The sequence below is a fragment of the Cervus elaphus genome, chromosome X, assembly GCF_910594005.1.
Source record: "Cervus elaphus chromosome X, mCerEla1.1, whole genome shotgun sequence".
NCBI lineage: Eukaryota > Metazoa > Chordata > Mammalia > Artiodactyla > Cervidae > Cervus > Cervus elaphus.
The window spans coordinates 154557168-154566133 of NC_057848.1; the positions used below are offsets into that span (position 1 = coordinate 154557168).

Consider the following 8966-nt stretch of genomic DNA (forward strand, 5'->3'; position numbering starts at 1 on the left):
ACCTCATTAGAACTGATTCAAATGTATTCTTTTTAATAGCTGAGTAATATTCCATTGTGTATATGTGCCACCGCTCTCTTATCCATTTGTCTGCCAATGGACATCTAGGTTGCTTCCATGTCCTGGTTGTTGTAAACAGTACTGCGATGAATACTGGGGTACACGTGTCTCTTTCAATTCTTGTTTCCTCAGTGTGTATGCCCAGCAGTGGGATTGCTGGGTCATGTGGCAGTTCTAATTCCAGTTTTTTAAGGAATCTCCACACTGTTCTCCATAGTGGCTGTACTAGTTTGCATTCCAACCAACAGTGTTAGAGGGTTCCTTTTTCTCCACACCCTCTCCAGCATTTATTGTTTGTAGACTTTTGGATAGCAGCCATTCTGACCAGTGTGAGATGGTACCTCCTTGTGCTTTTGATTTGCATTTCTCTGATAATGAGTGATGTTGAGCATCTTTTCATGTGTTTGTTAGCCATCTGTATGTCTTCTTTGGAGGAATGTCTGTTTAGTTCTTTGGCCCATTTTTTGATTGGGCCGTTTTTTTTTTTTTTTTCTGGAATTGAGCTACATGATCTGCTTGCATATTTTTGAGATTAATTCTTTGTCAGTTGCTTTGTTTGCTATTATTTTCTCCCATTCTGAAGGCTGTCTTTTCACCTTGCTTATAGTTTCCTTTGTTGTGCAAAAGCTTTTAAGTTTAATTAAGTCCCATTTGTTTATTTTTGCTTTTATTTCCATTATTCTGGGAGGTGGGTCATAGAGGATCCTGCTATGACTTACGTCAGATAGTGTTTTACCTCTAGGAGTTTTATATCTTCTGGTCTTACATTTAGATCTTTAATCCATGTTTAGTTTATTTTTGTGTATGGCATTAGAAAGTGTTCTAGTTTCATTCTTTTACAAGTGGTTGACCAGTTTTCCCAGCACCACTTGTTAAAGAGATTATCTTTTCTCCATTGTATATTCTTGCCTCCTTTGTCAAAGATTAGGTGTCCATAGGTGTGTGGATTTAGCTCTGGGCTTTCTATTTTGTTCCATTGATGTATATTTCTGTCTTTGTGCCAGTACCATACTGTCTTGATGACTGTAGCTTTGTAGTATAGTCTGAAGTCAGGCAGGTTGATTCCTCCAGTTCCATTCTTCTTTATCAAGATTGCTTTGGCTATTTGAGGTTTTTTGTATTTCCATACAAATTGTGAAATTATTTGTTCTAGTTCTCTGAAAAATACCGTTGGTAGCTTGATAGGGATTGCATTGAATCTATAGATTACTTTGCATAATATACTCATTTTCACTATTTTGATTCTTCCAATCCATGAACATGGTATATTTCTCCATCTATTTGTGTCATCTTTGATTTCTTTCATCAGTGTTTTATAGTTTTATGTGTGTGTGTGTGTGTGTGTGTGTGTGTGTGTGTGTAGAGTTTCTTTAGGTAGATTTATTCCTAAATATTTTATTCTTTTTGTTGCAATGGTGAATGGTATTGTTTCCTTAATTTCTCTTTCTGTTTTCTCATTGTTAGTGTATAGGAATGCAAGGGATATCTCTGTGTTAATTTTATATCCTGCAACTTTACTATATTCATTGATTAGCTCTAGTAATTTTTTGGTGGAGTCTTTAGGGTTTTCTATGTAGAGAATCATGTCATCTGCCAACAGTGAGAGTTTTACTTCTTCTTTTCCAATCTGGATTCCTTTTATTTCTTTTTCTTCTCTGATTACTGTGGCTAAAACTTCCAAAACTATGTTGAATAGTAGTGGTGAGAGTGGGCATCCTTGTCTTGTTCCTGACTTTAGGGGAAATGCTTTCAATTTTTCACCATTGAGGTTAATGTTTGCTGTGGGTTTATCATATATGGCCTTTATTATGTTGAGGTATGTTCCTTCTATGCCGGCTTTCTGGAGGGTTTTTTATCATAAATGGATGTTGAATTTTGTCAAAGGCTTTTTCTGCATCTATTGAGATAATCATATGGTTTTTGTCTTTCAATTTGTTAATATGGTGTATCACATTGATTGATTTGCAAATACTGAAGAATCCTTGTATCCCTAGGATAAAGCCCACTCGGTCATGATGTATGATCTTTCAAATATCTTGTTGGATTCTGTTTGCTAGAATTTTGTTAAGGATTTTTGCATCTGTATTCATCAGTGATATTGGCCTGTAGGTTTCTTTTTTTGTGGCATCTTTGTCTGGTTTTGGTATTAGGGTGATGGTGGCCTCATAGAATGAGTTTGGAAGTTTACCTTCTTCTGCAATTTTCTGGAATAGTTTGAGTAGGATAGGTGTTAGCTCTTCTCTAAATTTTTGGTAGAATTCAGCTGTGAAGCCATCTGGTCCTGGGATTTTGTTTGTTGGAAGATTTCTGATTACAGTTTCTATTTCTGTGCTTGTGATGGATCTGTTAAGATTTTCTATTTCTCCATGGTTCAGCTTTTTAAAGTTATACTTTTCTAAGAATTTGTCCATTTCATCCAAGTTGTCCATTTCATTGGCATAGAGCTGCTGATAGTAGTCTCTTATGATCCTCTGTATTTCTGTGTTGTCTGTGTGATTTCTCCATTTTCATTTCTAATATTGTTGATTTGATTCTTCTCCGTTTTCTTCTTGATGAGTCTGGCTAATGGTTTGTCTATTCTATTTATCTTCTCAAATAACCAGCTTTTGGCTTTGTTGATTTTGGCTATGGTTTCCTTTGTTTCTTTTGCATTTTTTTTCTGCCCTAATTTTTATGATTTCTTTCCTTCTACTAACCCTGGGGTGCTTCATTTCTTCTTTTTCTAGTTGCTTTAGGTGTAGAGTTAGGTTATTTATTTGATTTCTCTCCTGTTTCTTGAGGTAGCCTTGTATTGCTATGAACCCTCCCCTTAGCACTGCTTTTACTGAATCCCATAGGTTTTGGATTGTTGTCTTTTCATTTTCACTTGTTTCTATGCATATTTTGATTTCTTTTTTGATTTCTTCTGTGAGTTGTTGGTTATTCAGAAGGAGAAGCAATTACTGATATAGATTTTGGTGTGTGTCCCTGACAATGGGTCCTCAGGTCTCATTTCTGAAAACTGCTCCTCGAGCCCCCATCCCAGACCTCTCCCTGTGAGGAAAGAAGAAGGAGCTGAGTGTAGACAGGGTAAAGGATGTATGGGGCTGTATGGTCATAGGAAGGAGGGCACAGAGTTCCCTGCATTTCCTTGACAATTGGAGACTAGAAGTAAATGAGGATGCCTCAGAATCTGAGCAGAGCTAGAAGATAAAGACTAGATAAATGGAGCCTTAATAGTTGCAGTAGATTCCAGCATGGATAGATTCTGACACCTGGATATCACTCACATAATGGTCACCATGTCTTCTCCTGGACTGTGGTAGAACATTTTGGTGTCCCATATCACATTCTTTTGGCAATCCTCAGATATTAATTGCAACTCCAGTGGATCATTCTTGTATGCTCAGCAAACTACCCCAAGCATGCACACAAAATTTATACTTTATTGTCTTAGGACATTTTCTGAAGATATGGGCGTTTTCTCAACCTGTGTGCAAGGTAGTGCAGAAGTACAGGGCAATTTATGCCTCCAGGAAAAATTTTAAACCAACGAGGAGTGAGCATTGAAAGATAAGTGTTCCAACACTCTATTTTCCAGAGGCAATTATGGGTTGCATTCTAACCAGCTCTTAAGGGGGCATAGTGGGATAGAACCCCAATTGCCAACAGCCCAATAAAAAAAATCTGTACTGTTTTTTTCTTCTCCCATGTCTCAGTCTTTTTGCTCTCTCATTGTTAGTTTCCAAAGATACAACTCATATAAACTACTAGAATCTTAATCTTCATCTCAGATGTTGCTTTTAGGGTCACCCAAACTAAGAAATGTGAAAAAGTGGTAAGGGAAGAACTCTTATTTGACCTAGAAAACCCTGAATTGAGTGACTTACCTTAAATTAACAAACTCTGACATTTTTGCTATCACTAGAATAAAGTTTCAAAATAGGGATTTAGTTCAGTTATGGAGAAATAAAATTTATATTTTTGCCTACCTCAGTTCATAGTCTGTAACTGTTTTATCCACTGTATGTGCTAGTTGTCACTGACAAGCCCACTATCTCTCTCTCTCCTTTATTTATTTATTTTTGTATTTTTAATGACTGAAATAGACCTAAAACCACAGCTTCTGGGAGAACCATTTATTCTTGCCAGTCTTATATCTCTCCTCGAACTTGACCTTGGCCTCTCATCAAGCCTTGCAGTTTGAAAGCAGAGTCTCTGAAGACATCCCTGTTGACAACAGTTTTGTCCATGGGCTATTGACAGAAAACCTTGTGGGCATGAGGTGATGATAAAGTTTCACAAAAGACTTGATCTTTGATCTCTTGGCGATTTTCTTCTTGCCCATGGCACTTTGTAGGGATAGCAATCAATTCTAGCTACCAGAGCATGGCTGTAGGGTCAATCTGAGATGCCGTCATCAATGTTCTTCACAATGATCACTTTGTGTCCAGAATAGCAACTGGCTAGGACTAGCATCACCAGTATCACCTGGGGTCAGAGAAACCCCAGTAAGACGGTAGGCGCTGGAGTGGCTTTGAAGAGATACCCCTTGTCCAAGGGCAAAGGAGAAGCCCCAGCAAGATGGTAGGAGGGGCGAATTCATGTTTAGAATCAAACCCCATTCCCACCAGAGACGCTCAGAGGGCTCAAACAAACATTGTGCACACCAGGACTCAGGGACCCCACAGAGATTCAGACAGAACTGTGCTTGAGCATCTCCTGTGAAGGTATAGGTCAGCAGTGGACTGCCACAGGGACAGGGACTCTGGGTGCAGCAGACTTGGGTATGACATAAGCCCTCTTAGAGGAGGTCACCATTAACCCCACAGTAGAGCTTACACAGGACTGGGAAATAGACTCTTGGAGGGTACAAATTTAACCTTGTGCACCAAGACCCAGGAGAAAGGAGCAGTGACCCCACAAGAGACTGACCCAGACTTGCCTGTGAGTGTCCAGGAGTCTCTAGCAGAGGCGTGGGTCGGTGGTGGCCTGCTGCAGGGTTGGGGGCACTGAGTGTAGCAGTACATGCATGGGATCTTTTGAAGGAGGTCACCATTATGTTCATTACCTCCACCATAGTTTGGCCCCAGGTAAATAGCAGGGAGGGAACACAGCTCCACCCATCAACAGAAAATTGGATTAAAGATTTACTGAGCATGCACCCCCCCATCAGAACAAGACTCAGTCTCCCCCTCAGTCAGTCTCTCCCATCAGGGAGCTTCCATAAGCCTCTTATCCTTCTCCATCAGATGGCAGACAGACTGAAAACCATAATTATGGAAAACTCTAACCAATCTAATCACGTGGACCACAGCCTTGTCTAACTCAATGAAACTATGAGCCATGCCATGTAGGGCCACCCAAGACGGACGGGTCATGATGGTGAGTCCTGACAAAATGTGGTCCACTGGAGAAGGGAATGGCAAACCACTTCAGTATTCTTGCCTTGAGAACCCCATGAACAGTATGAAAAGGCAAAATGATAGGATACTGAAAGAGGAACTCCCCAGGTCGGTAGGTGCCCAATATGCTACTGGAGATCAGTGGAGAAATAACTCCACTGGATGTAACTGGTGATGAAAGCAAGGTCCGATGCTGTAAAGAGCAGGATTACATAGGAACCTGGAATATTAGGTCCATGAATCAAGGCAAGTTGGAAGGGGTCAAACAGGAGATCGCAAGAGCGAATGTTGACATTTTAGGAATCAGTGAACTAAAATGGACTGGAATGGGTGAATTTAACTCAGATGACCACTATATTTACTACTGTGGGCAAGAATCCTTTAGAAGAAATGAAGTAGCCATCATAGTCAACAAAAAGAGTCTGAAATGCGGTACTTGGATGCAATTTCAAAAATGACAGAATGATCTCTGTTCGTTTCCAAGGCAAACCATTCAATATCACAGTAATCCAAGTCTATGCTTCGACCAGTAATGCTGAAAAGCTGAAGTTGAACGGTTCTATGAAGACCTACAAGACATTTTAGAACTAACACCCCAAAAAGATGTCCTTTTCATTATAGGGGACTGGAATGCAAAAGTAGGAAGTCAAGAAACACCTGGAGTAACAGGCAAATTTGGCCTTGGAGTACAGAATGAAGCAGGGCAAAGGCTAATAGAGTTTTGCCAAGAGAACACACTGGTCATAACAAACACCCTCTTCCAACAACACAAGAGAAGACTCTACACATGGACATCAGCAGATAGTCAACATCCAAATCAGATTGATTATATTCTTTGCAGCCAAAGATGGAGAAGCTCTATATAGTCAGCAAAAACAAGACCAGGAGCTGACTGTGGCTCAGATCATGAACTCATTGCCAAATTCAGACTTAAATTGAAGAAAGTAGGGAAAACCACTAGACCATTCAGGTATGACCTAAATCAAATCCCTTAGGATTACTCAGTGGAAGTGAGAAATAGATTTAAGGGACTAGATCTGATGGACAGAGTGCCTGATGAACTATGGATGGAGGTTTGTGACATTGTATAGGAGACAGGAATCAAGACCTTCCCCAAGAAAAGGAAATGCAAAAAAGCAAAATGGCTGTCTGAGGAGGCCTTACAAATAGCTGTGAAAAGAAGAGAAGTGAAAAGCAAAGGAGAAAAGGAAAGATATACCCATTTGAATGCAGAGTTCCAAAGAATAGCAAGGAGAGATAAGAAAGCCTTCCTCAGTGATCAGTGCAAAGAAATAGAGGAAAACAATAGAATGGGAAAGACTAGTGATCTCTTCAAGAAAATTAGAGATACCAAAGGAATATTTCATACAAAGATGGGCACAATAAAGGACAGAAATGGTATGGACCTAACAGAAGCAGAAGATATTAAGAAGAGGTGGCAACAATATGCAGAAGAACTATACAAAAAAGATCTTCACCACCCAGATAATCACAATGGTGTGATCACTCACCTAGAGCCAGACATCCTGGAATGCAAATTCTAGTGGCCTTAGGAAGCATCACTAAGAATAAAGCTAGTGGAGGTGACGGAATTCCAGTTGAGCTATTTCAAATCCTAAAAGATGATGCCTTGAAAGTGCTGTACTCAATATGCCAGCAAATTTGGAAAACTCTGTAGTGGCCATAGGACTAGAAAAGTTAAGTTTTCATTCCAATCCCAAAGAAAGGCAATGCCAAAGAATGCTCAAACTACCGCACAATTGCACTCATCTCACATGCTAGTAAAGTAATGCTCAGAATTCTCCAAGCCAGTCTTCAATAATACATGAACTTCCAGAGGTTCAACCTGTATTTAGAAAAGGCAGGGGAACCAGAGATCAAATTGCCAGCATCCACTGGATCATCGAAAAATCAAGAGAGTTCCAGAAAAACATCTACTTCTTCTTTATTATGTCAAAGCCTTTGACTGTGTGGATCACAGCAAACTGGAAAATTCTGAAAGAGATAAGAATACCAGACCACCTGACCTGCCTCTTGAGAAATCTATATGCAGGTCAGGAAGAAACAGTTAAAACTGTACATGGAGCGACAGACAGGTTCCAATTAGGGAAAGGAGTATGTCAAGGCTGTATATGGTCATCCTGCTTATTTAACTTATATGCAGAGTGCATCATGAGAAATGCTGGGCTGGATGAAGCACAAGCTGGAATCAAGATTGCCAGGAGAAATATCAATAACTTCAGATACACAGATGACACCACCCTTATGGCAGAAAGTGAAGAAGAACTAAAGAGCCTTTTGATGAAAGTGAAAGAGGAGAGTAAATGGCTTAAAGCTCAACATTTAGAAAACTAAGATCATGGCATCTGGTCCCATCATTTCATGGCAAATAGATGGGTAAACAGTTGAAACAGTGGTAAGCTTTAATTTGGGGGCTCCAAAATCACTGTAGATGGTGACTGCAGCCATGAAATTAAAAGACACTTGCTCCTTGGAAGAAAAGTTATGACCCACCTAAACAGCATATTAAAATGCAGAGACATTACTTTGCCAATGGAAGTCCATCTAGTCAAGACTATGGTTTGTCCAGTAGTCATGTATGCATGTGAGAGTTGGACTATAAAGAAAGCTGAGCACTGAAACGTTGATGCCTTTGAATTCTGGTGTTGGAGAAGATTCTTGAGAGTCTGTTGGACTGCAAGGAGATCCAACCAGTCCATCCTAAAGGAAATCAGTCCTGAATATTCATTGGAAGGACTGATGTTGAAACTAAAACTACAATACTTTGATGTGAAGAGCTGACTCATTGGAAAAGACCCTGATCCTGGGAAATATTGAAGGCAGGAGGAGAAGGGGACAACATAGGGTGAAATGGTTAGATGTCATCACCACCTCAATGGACATGAGTTTGAGTAAGTTCCAGGAGTTGGTGATGGACAGAGTGGCCCGGTGTGCTGCAGTCCATGGGGTTGCAAATAGTTGGACTGGACTGAGTGACTGAACTGTCTGACTGAGCATCACCTTCCCAAGTTTCATGAACTTGTCCACTTTGGCAGCAACCACTCGGGCCTACAGCAGAAAGCCCATTATCTCTTTTTGAGGAGAATCGCCTGACTCAATCTTCCAGACTGAGGAAACGCATCTTGTTGAACATTAGCCAGTTAATAGCTAGAAATGGCTCAAGAGCTGCCAACCCTGGTTGGCTGGCTCCTAATATATGAGGAAATTTGTGGCCCAAAACTGTGCCTAGAAAAGTAATGACAATTAATTATGTCAATAACTGAATGTACCTTTGGCATCTGAACAAAGTATGGAAAGTATCAAATAATTGCTAGTAGAAAGAGGCATAAGATAATATAGAAAGATAAAGATAGCATGGAGTGAAAGGAATAGTGGTAGAACACTATTGCAAAGTTCCATAGAATCTTGCTGCTTAAGGGTTGACCAAGTGTCTTGATACCTTAGATCCTGAGTGGCAACTACTCCTAGTTTTGTGTGAGATTCTTTTCTGCTGCAATAAAA

General features: G+C 40.0%; 1 pseudogene; it reads right to left on the minus strand.

The window, feature by feature from the left end:
- Window positions 1-4150: 4150 nt before the first annotated feature.
- On the minus strand, window positions 4151-8486 carry LOC122689383 (annotated as a pseudogene).
- Window positions 8487-8966: the final 480 nt, after the last annotated feature.